Consider the following 13,231-nt stretch of genomic DNA (forward strand, 5'->3'; position numbering starts at 1 on the left):
CCACCTCTGTCCGTCTGAATCCTTTTGAGTTTAATGGACAGAAATCTTTCCACAGATGCCACCCAGCCTTTAAACTTAGTGAACACGTCACCCTTATTCTTTATGGGAAAAACCCAGGAGTAACGCGTAGCGTCATCCACAATTGTTAGTGAAAAACGCGATCCACCCCTGCTTACAGCAAATGGACCAATTACGTCCATGTGAACCAGCTGTAGCGGTGACTCACTAACTCTGTCACTTCTGGGGTAAGAGACTCTGTGGGTTTTAACCTTTTTACACACATTACAATCAAGGTACTTGTTACAACTCTTTAAATTACCCCCATCAGCCAATTCAGACATTTTTAGTACACTTTTCCAGCAAGCATGCCCCATTTTCCTATGCAATAAGTGCACACAGTTGTCATGTATAGCTTTGTTATTCACTGCAGGCTGAGATTTACTGACTACTGCTGCAACTTGAGATCCTGCTTTAAGCCAAAACAAGCCTCCCTCTGACTTAGCAGTGCCTAAAATCTCACCAGCCTTCTTAATAATGCAACTGTCTCCTTCAAAATGCACTTTAAACCCAGCTTTCAGCAAACAATCTACAGACATCAGATTGCTCCTTAATGACGGCACACAAAGTACATTTTGCAGGCATTCACGCAGACAAGGAACAAAAACTGCACCCCCCGAAATCACTTCGGAAGTACTTCCGTCTGCTAAAGCCACCTGGCTGCGCTGTGCTGAGTTCTTGGAAACAAACAATTCATCTGAATTCACGATGTGGCGAGACGCTCCCGAATCGACCACCCAGACCGCTTGTTTCTCATCAGCACTCTTGACCTCGCCGGTCACCAGCTGAGCCGACTGTTTTCGTTTGAAGAATTTCTTTTTACGCTGCTGCTGCTGCTGATCTCGTCTCTGCTCCTGCACCGGCCACTGAGACTTGACCAACTCCGGACATTGTCGTTTTAGATGCGCTGAAGACCCACATCGGAAACAACGCCTAACAGCAAACGCTGACTCCTCACCAGTACGCTGCTTTTGCTTCACCTCTGGCACGGCATGAGAACTCCTTCCAAACCGCCCACCTGTAGAAGCCTCTGCAGCCAACGACCTTTCTTGCCTCTTCTGCCATTCTTCAATCAAACGCCCAGTAACGTAACTGACTGATAAATCATGCTCCTGCATGCCTTCTAGAGACAAAACTAAATTGTCCCAGCTTTCAGGGAGAGAACTCAAAATAATAGCCACCTTCTCCTGCTGGTCTAATGCACAGTCTCTTTCCTGTAGCGCAGCAAACTTTAACTGTAAACTGTGTAGGTGTTCCTGCATTGTAACCCCAGGCTGTAACATTGCCTTGTACAATGCCTTGCGAATGAACAGCTTGGAAACCGCTGTCTCACGCACATGGAGTTCTTTAAGTGCTTGCCACACACCTCTAGCTGTCTTGATTCCCCTCACATACGGCAACTGGGAATCTTCCAGCCCCAAGACAATTGTGGCCCTTGCTCTTTGGTCTTTATCGAGGTCTTCATCATCAGGCTTCGTAGGAAACTTACTCACCACTTGCCAGAGACGATCCCTCTGCAGCACTGCCTGCATGCGTTCCGACCACAGCAAGTAATTGGAGTCATTCAGACGCTCAAAAGCCATCTGAACTGGTTGTGAGGCCATCTTGAGAGCGATGTCCCTGGAACCCGGAACCAGCTACTCACGACCACCGAGAGAGAAAACAGGAACCACAGCACCCAGCACTCACACGCTGCAGCTGTTGTCCTTGTGTCCGCTGCGTCACCAGCTCACCACGGTCAGGAACCAGCCAGGAACAACAACCTCTGGAACTACTGGAACCAACGCCGTTGATGCTGACACCACCACAACTCAGGCTGGCAGCACAATGCCCATAACCTCATGGAACTTTGAAGTGTCAGGCATAGCCCTACTGGCTTTAGCCCAAACGTAGCAGAGTTTTCCTGCACAGCGAAGAAGCTAGTTGCGGCAGTAATGACTAGTCAGCTAGACTCAGAATAACTATTTACAGGATTTATTAAAAGGAAAAATAAAACCAGCAGAGTTTCTGCATACAAAACAAAGCAAAATAAATCCTATCTTTCTTTCTCTCTCTCATAACCATACACAGCACTTCTAACTCCTAACACACCTCACATCAAACTGTGCTAGCAATCCCTAGATAACAGAGTTGAGTGCTGCTCGTTAACCAATCAGAGTGAGTAGTTTCTGGGTCAAGCAGACCTGGGCTTTCTGCCAAGAGTAAATTGCCACCAGCTGGAGTTAATTGGTGAAGCTAGAATCTGCAAGTTTCTCACGAGAACCAATTAACAGAAACTGAAACCGAAACTGAACAAGAGTTTGGATTTGATATCCCGCTTTATCACTACCCTAAGGAGTCTCAAAGCGGCTAACATTCTCCTTTCCCTCCCTCCCTCACAACAAACACTCTGTGAGGTGAGTGGGGCTGAGAGGCTTCAAAGAAGTGTGACTAGCCCAAGGTCACCCAGCAGCTGCATGTGGAGGAGCGGAGACGCGAACCCGGTTCACCAGATTACGAGACTACCGCTCTTAACCACTACACCACACTGGCTGGTAGGAGGAGAAACTTGATGGCCTTCTTGAGGGACAAGTTCACCAGGCAGCAGCTCTGGAAACTTTATGACAGCCATTGGTACCAGGTAGCAGCACATGACTTCCTAAACTAAAGAATTATCAGCAATGTCCTAGATGGAACCGCTCGTAACTCCCTTCTCTGACTGGTGGCGGAAGCTGAGCAGGGAGCCAGCATCTGATCACAGATATCTTTGGCCTGTAAGTTACCAACCCCTCCAGTGAATATTTAGAAAACAGGCACCCACAGAGCCACTTTAATTCCCTAGACATGAGTCCATTATTGCTTGCTTGAAAACTTCTTTAGGCTGGTATTTGAGCTGTGATTTGATATCTATTTTCGTGCTCTGATGCTTGCTTTTGATTTACCAAACTTCTTTTATTGTATTTAATGGTATGTGATTTATTATATTTCACCTTGAGACATTTTCTGGAAAAGTGGTTGGTAAATAAATAAGTGAGTGAGTTATACGGCTACTGACTAAATCAGCTCAGGGTCTGATTTGGTGTCATGTGCCATGTTCCTGGTGCTGTTGGTCCAGAGAAGACACACAATTATCTTTACTGAAGAAAGTATTGTATCAGTCCTAATCTGGTTGAGTTGAGTCTTCTCCAAATTCAAAATAAACTAGAAAGCTAAATTAATTCTGCATATTTTTTTATTCTTAAAATTTGAAAGCAATTGTGAACTTTAAATGTTCACATTTATTATAGAGCAAAGTGGGCAACTGCAATGACAAATGAGAAGGTTTTTTCCTTGTGTATTGAAAGCTAGCCATTCTGACCTTAGCCCTAATGCTTAAAGCCAATTCAATGGTTCCAAGAAAGATTAAATATGAGACACTCATCTGAAGTGGACGGTGCATGTTCTTCTGTTGTAGTGCCAAGAGTGCACATGGCTCTTATTTTGATGAAGTTCAGAAGCAGGTGGAAAGGAAGCACAACACAATTGTGCTTCCTCTTTTGCTGCTTCTTTGGAAGAGCTGAAGCATCTGTAAATATATAATGGAGGAAGGAGGTAATTTGCAAGAACAAATGAGAAACCTTTTCCTTTTAGCAATGTGGGCGAGTCACCACAATTTTCACTTGCACATATTGTATATGCATGGAGCACACACACAGGAGCTCATATGGCTGAACATAGATGGTAGCCAGTCCTTTTTATATGCTATAATTAAGGGATTTCTCGAATGTGTGGGGGAGGGATGGCTCATCAACCTTCCTCTCTCCAGCACCCAGGGCAGAATTGCAGATTTTGATAAGAGGTGTGTGCTTTCACATAAGCATTGTGATTTGCAACTGTGAATGTTGCTTTCTTTGTTGTCATTGTCACTTTTTTTCATCAATTTAATTAGATACAATTTGTCTCAGCTTTTCCCGTGCAGCATTTGTTTACCTACTCATCAAGACCGACACAGGCCAATTAGTGTAGTGTAATTGTTTAACCTAGTCAGTGTGAGCCTGTACTGGATAGTATGTGCTGCTCCTTGAAAAGTGTGGAGAGGGCGGGGGGGGGGAGAGGGAGAGAGATGCAAGAAAGAAATGAACGAATGTTAATAGGCCTTTCAGTGATATGAGGTTCTTAAAACATCGCTGACATGATACACTACAAACACAAGTCCCACAGATATGCCACCAGCCCTTTATTTCTTCTTCACTGTCACCACAATCATGATGCGATCAATTTCCTAAGCACATTCTTCAAGTCCATTATAACCAAAGTGCTCAATGGCATAATCTCCTCTTCAGGATGCCCACCAAGAGCAAAGAAGCCATGGAAAATAAGAGGCGGGGGGGGGGTGTGCTATATCCTAGAGGTGTGTAGACTGAATTATGAGATGAATCAAGGTGATTTGGGGAAGGTTCTTACATTTTGGATTGTCATGTTAATAAATAAGGCTCTGTGGCATCAGTTGTCCAAAAAATACACTTCCTCCCTCCCCCATCCTACCCCCCCATGAGAAAAAGGGGGGAGCCCAAGTTGACTGGGGAAATGCCCAGAGCTCAGAAGTGAAGGGGGTGGAGACATGGAGAGAATCTTTTGTTTTGTCAGACAGGCCTATCTTTTAATCACAGTGAATTATCTCCCCAGGGCAATCCTTTCACAGTCGAGGAATTAAAAACTGAGTTTGTTTTTCAGATGGTACAATGCCATCCTCTATTCAAGTCTATTGACAGATCTCCATTGTATCACCAAAATTCCATGGGGGTAGGACAGAAGGCCTCCCCCGCCAACAATTGTTGGGGTAACAGGTTCCTTGCATGGGGGTTTGTGTATGTGATCTTTCCCCCACCCCTGTCTTTCCTGAGGAGCCATGCTCTTTTCTTCTTCTTTTTTCATATATTGCCACCTTCACCCACATTGATTCCTAGGCTGGATTTAGACACATAAAATAAATATTTCAGTTAAATGTGTTGTAAATTTAAACTGGGAAAACAGGTAGAGACGAATAGGACTCCACAACGCCATCTGGTGGCGCAATGTTATATCGCATATGCAAAACTTATAAATCGCTTTTTCTTTACCAGTCTAGCTGAGTTCCTATTGTGCCCATCCAAAATGGGAAAGTCTCTTGAAGGACCAGCATTGCAGCTGTTATTCAAAAATTTAGCAGGCTTCATTCCCTCAGAACAGGTGACCATGCCTGCAATTTGGATCCAATTCTGACAGAAAATGAAAAGACCTTGTTTTAAAAGTCAAGCTTTAGGGTTTCCTGCATGAAAACTATTGGGTGTGTCTGTGTAATATTTGGTAGGCTTAATCCACTCTGAGGGAGCTATTATGCCTGAACATTTTATGCACCTTGGTGAAAATGAAACAAGTTACCAGCCATTTTTAGATTCCCATTTTAGAGTGGATGGGCAAGAAATAGCTTTGTTTTAACATACTGTACTTTTGTTCCTATAGAACCAGTCAAACTGAAAAGATGCAGAGCATTACAGACAAGGCTTGTTCTTACAGCTGTCCCTGAACACCAGTTGCTAAGAGTCGCAAGTGGGGAGAGAGCTGCTGTATTCAGTTCTTGCTTGTGGGCTTCCAATGGGCATTTGGTTGGCCACTGTGAGAACAGGCTGTTGTATAAGATAGGCCTTCGGCCTGGTTCAGCAGGTCTCCTCTTATTTTTAAGATTTAACTTTATTTATAGTCAAACTGGTAAATGTATGAATACAACCAGAGCACACCTATCTAACACTACTCTGCAGTGGGGTTGTCTCTAAACCCTCTCTTCTTCTCTTTGTCTATTTCCATAAGCAATTTATTTCCTTTCCCCTGAATGTCTTTCGGAATTCAACTGTATGTTTCTCCCCCCCCCCCATAATTTCATTCCTTCCCCCTTCCTTGATCCCTGGTGTAAGATTTTTCACTGCTTCCTCCTCAGTGTAAGGGTTTCACTGTGGGTCAGCATCCCCTCAGGTGTCAGTTTGCATTTTTTGGTGAAGGAAGTATTGATCTGATATGGAGAGATCTTTCCTATTCTAATTGATTCAGGAGGATTCTGGAAGCTTCTCTGTGTGATACAAACTAGTGCAAACTGGAGGTTTCTAGCCGACAAGCAAGTTTCTATTCTGCCGAAAAAACAGACAGAAAGTTCCTGATGTTTGGCCTTTTCCTTTGTAGAAGCTGAATAGCTTGTTTGGACTAGTTCTGTTATCTCTTTCACTCAAGGTCATGCTGACTATAATAATAGGCCAGAAGGAGCCCGACTTTCTACTTTCTGTCTTCCTTTTCTCCTGGTGTGGTATTCTTAGTATTAAGGTTTTAGTCTTCTTATAAGTTTAGGTTAAGTCTGCTGCCGCTGGATTTCCTATGGACAGTGCCAATCCTGAATAGATGGATTAGATAAGGTCCCTTATTCCTCCAGGACCTTTCTCACCAAAGAGCACCCACACTTATCAAGTATTATGTCCACTCATTTTTAGTTACAGAACCCCTCATAATTCTGTTCCTCTATTCATGAATTAACTTCACTCATTAGTTAACTAAATGCCCATCTGTAACCAGTTAGTTCCCTATCCATTGTTATTTTGTGGGTCTCGTTTGCTATAGAGTCATACTGTCTCTAGCCTTCAACTGCTCTCAGTAGTGCACTGAGCCTTGCTCTGCCTCCTCTGCTGATCGCCTCCTCACACCTGACATTCTCCCATCTTCCTTCACTGATGGTTCCAGCTGTGACAAAAATAGCTAGTCAGACCACTTGCAAAAGCAGAAACTTTACACCTGACTTCTGAGTTCTCTTTCAGGACCACAGCTTGATGCTACTGTTCTGCCTATCTAGCATAGGGATGTGGGGAGACTTGTGTTTCTCCAGCTGTTGTTGGACTATAGCTCCAAACATTACTGACCATTAGCCATGCTGGTTGGTGCTGATGGGTGAGCAACAACATCTGGAGGGCTGCAGACTCTCCATCCCTGGTATGGGGAGATCCATTTGCATTCAGCTACTACTCTTATTCCCATATGTGCCTGTGTAAGAGACAGTCAGTATGTGACAACATATCACTTTCTCCTTTAAACTAGCCTGTGTAAAATACCAGAGTTTCCTCCACTAAGTGAATTCAGCAAAGGATACATGGAAATATCCTAGCAGGTAATCACAACTTCTAATGACTTCACAAACCCCTGCTACATGACCCTAAGGCATTTCTGCGCCTTGCAGTGTTTCTCTTCCTGGTGAGCTTTCTTCTGAAAAACACTTAAGCAAAGAAATTATTCTGTCAAAGTACAATTGAACTCTGTGAGGACAAAAATAAAGAGAAATGATTTGCTCTTGCAGTACAATGGGATACTACAGTAGCCGAACAAGGGGCTATTGGAATAACCTCTCACAACCCCAGTAAAAAAGGAAAAGATTGATATGGGTACAAGTACACATACAATTCATATGAGTAATCTTACTTTGGGAGAACCAGTTGTGGCTGTATTTGAAATATGAAGTTGGGTATCCATTGGACATGTAGGGCAATAGTCCAAGATGCAGATCCTGAAAGGAGTCTAACACAAACAACATTTGAACTGAATTAACCCTAGAATTGGCTTCTTGGTGCCACCTTCACCTGCTCGCATGTGCTAGGCCTAGTTGCTGATTGTAGCCAGTACAGGGACAGTACAGGCACATCCACCTAAAGGACAAGGTAAGTGCCCTAGCAATGACAGGATTCTGTGACAACTGAAACACAAAGTTTCAGATAAGCATGCGTTGGTGACATTTCAATGCTTCTTGACAAATGCAGAAAGCTTGGTTATCAAATTAAACAGCAAGCCATTGCGTGGCTAAGAGCATTACCACAAAACCATTTTACATGATCCAGGAAAAGCTGATGATTTTCTTACCAGAGTGAGGCCGGCTCTAGCTCATTTCAGTCTTCTTGGGCCCAATGCAAAACAGACTTCCATTATTTGTCATAGCACCTCCACATAACAGTAGAAATGGGAAGTATTTTAAAATGAAAGGAGAATCAGACAAGGGAGGAAAATACCTTTTCTTCCTCCCTTTCCCCCTATTTTTCTTTCTTCTTTAAAAATCATATCGATGTTGTGATTAACTTGCATTCTACAGCATAGCTGATGTGACAGTCAACCAAATTAATCCCATTATGCAAAATCTAGTTCACAAGTGGTTTTGCTTCTCTCTCCCTCTCCACCCCCCTTTTTTGCAAAATTATGTCAATTTTCCCATAAATTGGAAAGACCATGTCAGCTTTCTGTATTGCAAGTAGACACTACACAGTGCTGTATGTCTATATTCCTTTAATGCAGAAAGATACAAATTTTAGCTCAGTGGCACAAATTAAGATTCATAAGTTTTGTGCTGATGTTTCTGTTTACATGCAGCTTGTATGAGAATTGCCATTAGGTTGTGCATTCATTTTAATTCTCCTCTCTTGCATCATCCCAACCACAGGGAGAAAAAGGCGTTTAAAACATTTTGCACAGGCAAAATGTGCTAGGAGCTGCTGACTCCTTTTCCAACTCACCTTACTCAAAGATTTCCTTGCACATTAAAGGACAAATCGGCTTAATTGCTTAATTAACTTCCAATAGGAACCCTTTTAAATATTTGTAGAAATAAACAGTATATGTAGCTCTCCACTTAGTGCAAGACGGCAAACTACTCTCACCCGCTGCTTCATTCCACCCACACTACTGTTCCCATGACTAGATTTGGCCCTTCTGTAGGTGGCCAGAGCTGAATTCTCTATATCCCAGCCAACCTGTCAAATTAAAGCCTTTTCTGCTGTGTGTTAGACAGAAGCGATGCGGAAGGTTAAAGCACTGTAGCCTTTTGTCACCAATGCATTAGGCCTCCAACATCTGCTCACTGGACTCAACAAACGGCAGCTCACTCTGTTAGAATGTAGCATCTTCAACGCAGATGTTAACTGTCACTTTTAACAAAGCATCTATGGTATTTTAAGGTACACAAAAACCTACATAGCTATTAAATCTTCTTGAAGTGGTTTGTTTGGAAGGCCTTTTGTTTTTTTAAGGTGGTTTTTTTTAGTCCTAGTAAATTTGTGTGTTTGTGCGTGTGTGCACATGCTTTAGATTCATTAGACATGTGTCAAGTTGTCAGCATCCAACTGTATGCATTTGTGTCCACCTTGTGAACAACAGAACATTGAAAACAACAGAACATTCTCCCATGAATGTTCACTTCTTGGCAGCTCCGAGATAAATTTTGAGCAGTTGCTATTCTTGTTGATAGTTTTATTTATTTTGTTTTTAAAGGAGTTGTTTTTTGTAAAGATTCTGACACTTTCTGTCATGTCGTACAGTTCTTATCTTGGGGTCAAAAAGGAATATTCTACAGATCAGATATATGTGTGTCTCTATCTATCTGCCTTCTGCTATGAAGAATATCTCTTGCCAGTTTTGAACAGTGGGCTGCTTCACACATCACAGAATGAGCATGTACTGTGTGCTTTGTAAGGAAAAAATAGTACCACTAGGTGGAGATGTATCCTATAACTGAGAGGTACATTTGGGATGGGGAACCCTAGAAACAAGAGACCTACAATGACCCTTGTGGCCACAGTATGGACTAAAGGACAGAAAGGGAATGGGAAGTGGGCTGGACCACAGTTCTTCATAACATTGCCTGTCTCCAATTGCAGAGGGCAACATTGCTGCCAGAGACAGAGGCAGCAAAATCAAGTCTGTTCCTTTCCCTTGTCTGCAGGTATCTCATGTTCCATTGAGAAGCCCATTAGAGTGGTCAAAGTCCAGCTGTAGCCATGGTTTCCTTTGCACTGACTTCTTTCTTCTGAACTGGTCTTGGCTGGTAAGTTCAAAGCACTTAAATAATACCTGCCTAGAGGATATCACATACATTTTGTTGCACATCATTGTGACGGTTTTCTATCTTATGAAATATATTTGGTCTACCTATAAATGTACCGCATTATTAATTAAACATGTGCCTGCCATACACGTTTATTACACATAGGTTGAAAATGTAGAAGGAATAAAGGAAATTGATCATGATCCAGCGCTCCTTCCATCTGTTCAACTTTCTGCACCTTCATTATATCCATGTCAGAGATCATTACATCCTTTATGTGCCTTACACACATACACACACAGTGTGGTACAGAAGATTATGTCTGTATCTAGGTATGTCTGTTTCTTTTTTGCTTTATATTCCTCATTGCCCTACTCGTTTGCTAGACAATTGTACACCTGCGCAAAAAGTATGATTCACAGCAGACACACAAGATATATGGACATCTGGCATTGTGTATTAGATCAACTGGGCAATGCTCAAACCATAGACCATTTAATTGTCCACCACTGGTTTATAGTATGCACAGTCCTTGATCACAAGAATGTCTGTATATCCACTAAAATGCCAATTAGTGCTGCACCATGTAGGTGTGAAGCCTGCAGTAGACTTTGTGGCAGGAGTGCCAGCTTGGCCCCACAACTGTGAGTGCCGTGCAGCGTACATGGCCCTGGCACCAAAATTTGTAGGTGCCTGGCCCCTTCAAGGGGAATTTTGTGGATGCTCGGACACCCAGGGCCCCAGGGAGTTGGCACCCATGCTTTGTGCACTTCTTAATATTACCTAGCCAAAGGAGTTAAGAATAAGGAGAAAGCAAAATGGAAAGACTCCAAGGCATTTTGGAAGGGAAAGGAAGAGCTCCCAGCAGACTGCTTGTACTACAGACTTCTTTCCAATGTTTGAATGTCTGCACTTGCTTGCTGGTTACAGGTAACGTCATTCAGACGTTGATAGTGTGGATTTGTTAATATATCCATGCTTCCTGTCATTCGAGCCATTTGGACAGAAGAAATCTGCACAAAACAGTGCTTATGAATTTCCTTGATTTCTTTATGAAATAATGTGGATAGAAAGAGGGAAGGAAGGAAATGCATACAGTTTAATTTTCCACTTTCCTTACAAATGCATGTTACATATCCTGATTGACTGCCTAGGCTACACCTGTGCAGCAGATGGGGGATACTTACATCAGGGTAGGGCCTCCAGTTTACTTTCACCATCAGGGATTCCATTGTACAAGGATTCATGCAGCAACTTTGGATTGACTGCAGCTGTAGAATCAGCCAGTCTGGAATACTACGAACATCTCCACGTGCATATTAAACCTACAACTTATTGGCTGTTATTTGCTTGAGACTCTAAACATGAATTCTGCCAACTATCACATTATCATGCCAGACAAGATGCAAACCTGAACCATATGGATGGGGAAAGGGACCCTTTTGCTTCCATCCTGCTGCCTTGCCTCTCTCTAGCTCATTGCATGCTCTAAGTTTTTAAATGGACTGACTATTTCCACATGGCATCAGGAGGTGGGGGCAAGGGGAAGCTATTTGGAAAAGTGAGTGTTTCCTTTTTAAACAAGCAAAACTGTGAACAATAACATACCCACTGTTTCCTCATCAAACATAAGGCTTTGCAAAAAGTTGTAATAAAATAAATGGAAAACATTTAAAAATCTGTGCTGCAGATTTAGCCAAAATTGTGCAGAGCTGCAGATGCCCTCTGCCTCAGGGAATGACTAGTGTAGATGCTTTTCGAGGCCTTGTTAATGTGGCAACAAAAAGCATTTTTTTCCTTGCTAACATTCTACTAGTCTTGTTTTCGTGGTAATTGTATACTAAATAGTTCCCACATAAAGTGAACCATTTCACCTGTATACTCATTTCTGCTGCTATTGCTGTTGCCGGTTGTGTTGCAAAGAGGAGTTTCTCCTCTTCCTTGAGTGTTTGTATGAACCAAAAACCAGATGTCATAGATAGATAGATAGATAGATAGATAGATAGATGATAGATAGATAGACCGTAGATATACATATGGACACATTGACTGCTCTGGGTCCCCCCCCCAGCCCAATTGAGCAGATCTGGGAAGCGTGTATTGTGTACATGGATCAGTTCCATTGCACAGGTGAAAAGCCTTGTGCTAGTGGCTGTTTGGCTTGCTTGCTTAGAATCATAGAATTGTAGAGTTGGAAAGGAACCCAGGGGTCATCTAGTCCAACCCCCAATCCATCTAGTCCAACCCTAGGAATATGCAGGTGGCTTCACATAGGTGCGTAGAATTTGGAGACATGGGACAAATGTATAAAAAAGGGTGGTCTGAGTACTGAAGGATAAACAGAAGGCAAACTGAACAAAGGCCACCAAACTCTTTCTAACGTTCAGAGAACTTGGGTGGTATTCAACTAAGTTTTACTCAGAGTAGACCCATTGAAATTAATGAACCCAACTTAGTTGTGTTCGTTAATTTCAATTGGCCACTCTGAGTTCTTCTTCTTTGGCGATCACTTGTAGCCGAGTAAGATTGTCTTCCATGAATATGGTCTTAACAGCATGTCCATAGGTGACTGTGGAGGCCAGTTCTGGATCCACACATCCTTCCACATAGGGAGCATAGGTTTCCAGGTGGGAGTTGATCATGGTGAGGATTTGCCAAACATGCCTTCCTCTTAGCTCGTTTCTCCCCTTTGTCCCGAGTTCATGCTTCTTCAAAGTCCATTACACCTTTGGTAGAGGCTATTCTCCAACTGGAGCGCTCGCAGGCCAGTGTTTCCCAGTTGTCAGTGTTTATACACACTGAGAGTGTCTTTAAACCTCTTTTTTTGTCCAGCAATTATGCTTTCCATTCTTAAGTTGGGAACAGAGGAGGTGCTTTGGAAGACAATAATCAGACAACCGACTAATCCAACGAAGTTGATGTTGAAGAGTCATTGCTTCAACACTGGTGATCTTTGCTTCTTCCAGTACACTGACATTAGTTCGCCTGTCTTCCCAAGTGATATGGGGAAAAATTTGGAGACACCTTTGATGGAATATTTTGAGGAGCTGGAGATGGTGTTTATAAGTGGTCTGTGTTTCACAAACATACAGTAAATTTGGTAGTATAATAGCTTTGTAAACAAGCTAAAATCTCACCCAATACTCTCAAATTACAATACTTGGAGAGAGGGCTTTTGAATGGTTACAACTAGCACCGTGCTCTCACTGCATTTCACTGCATTTCACTCTTTTGTTAGGGGTAGTATTCAGTTAAGGCCAGCAGTCTGCAGCTGTTAGGGAGAGCTGGAAACTAACTGGCAGGCAGAGTCCAATCCCAGATCAAAGAATAAGAATGGTC

General features: G+C 42.7%; 1 long non-coding RNA gene across 2 annotated transcripts in view; it reads left to right on the top strand.

Annotated features, from left to right (window-relative positions):
- Window positions 1-13,231, top strand: part of LOC308593467 — a 138,235-nt gene that overhangs the window by 4,699 nt on the left and 120,305 nt on the right. For both annotated transcript variants that reach the window (XR_014010960.1, XR_014010961.1), the window contains exon 2: window positions 9,791-9,892. This is a non-coding gene — a long non-coding RNA (uncharacterized lncRNA). The remainder of the gene's footprint in view (window positions 1-9,790; window positions 9,893-13,231) is intronic.

This window comes from Podarcis bocagei, assembly GCF_964188305.1.
Source record: "Podarcis bocagei genome assembly, chromosome: 8".
In the NCBI taxonomy this organism is placed as follows: Eukaryota; Metazoa; Chordata; class Lepidosauria; order Squamata; family Lacertidae; genus Podarcis; species Podarcis bocagei.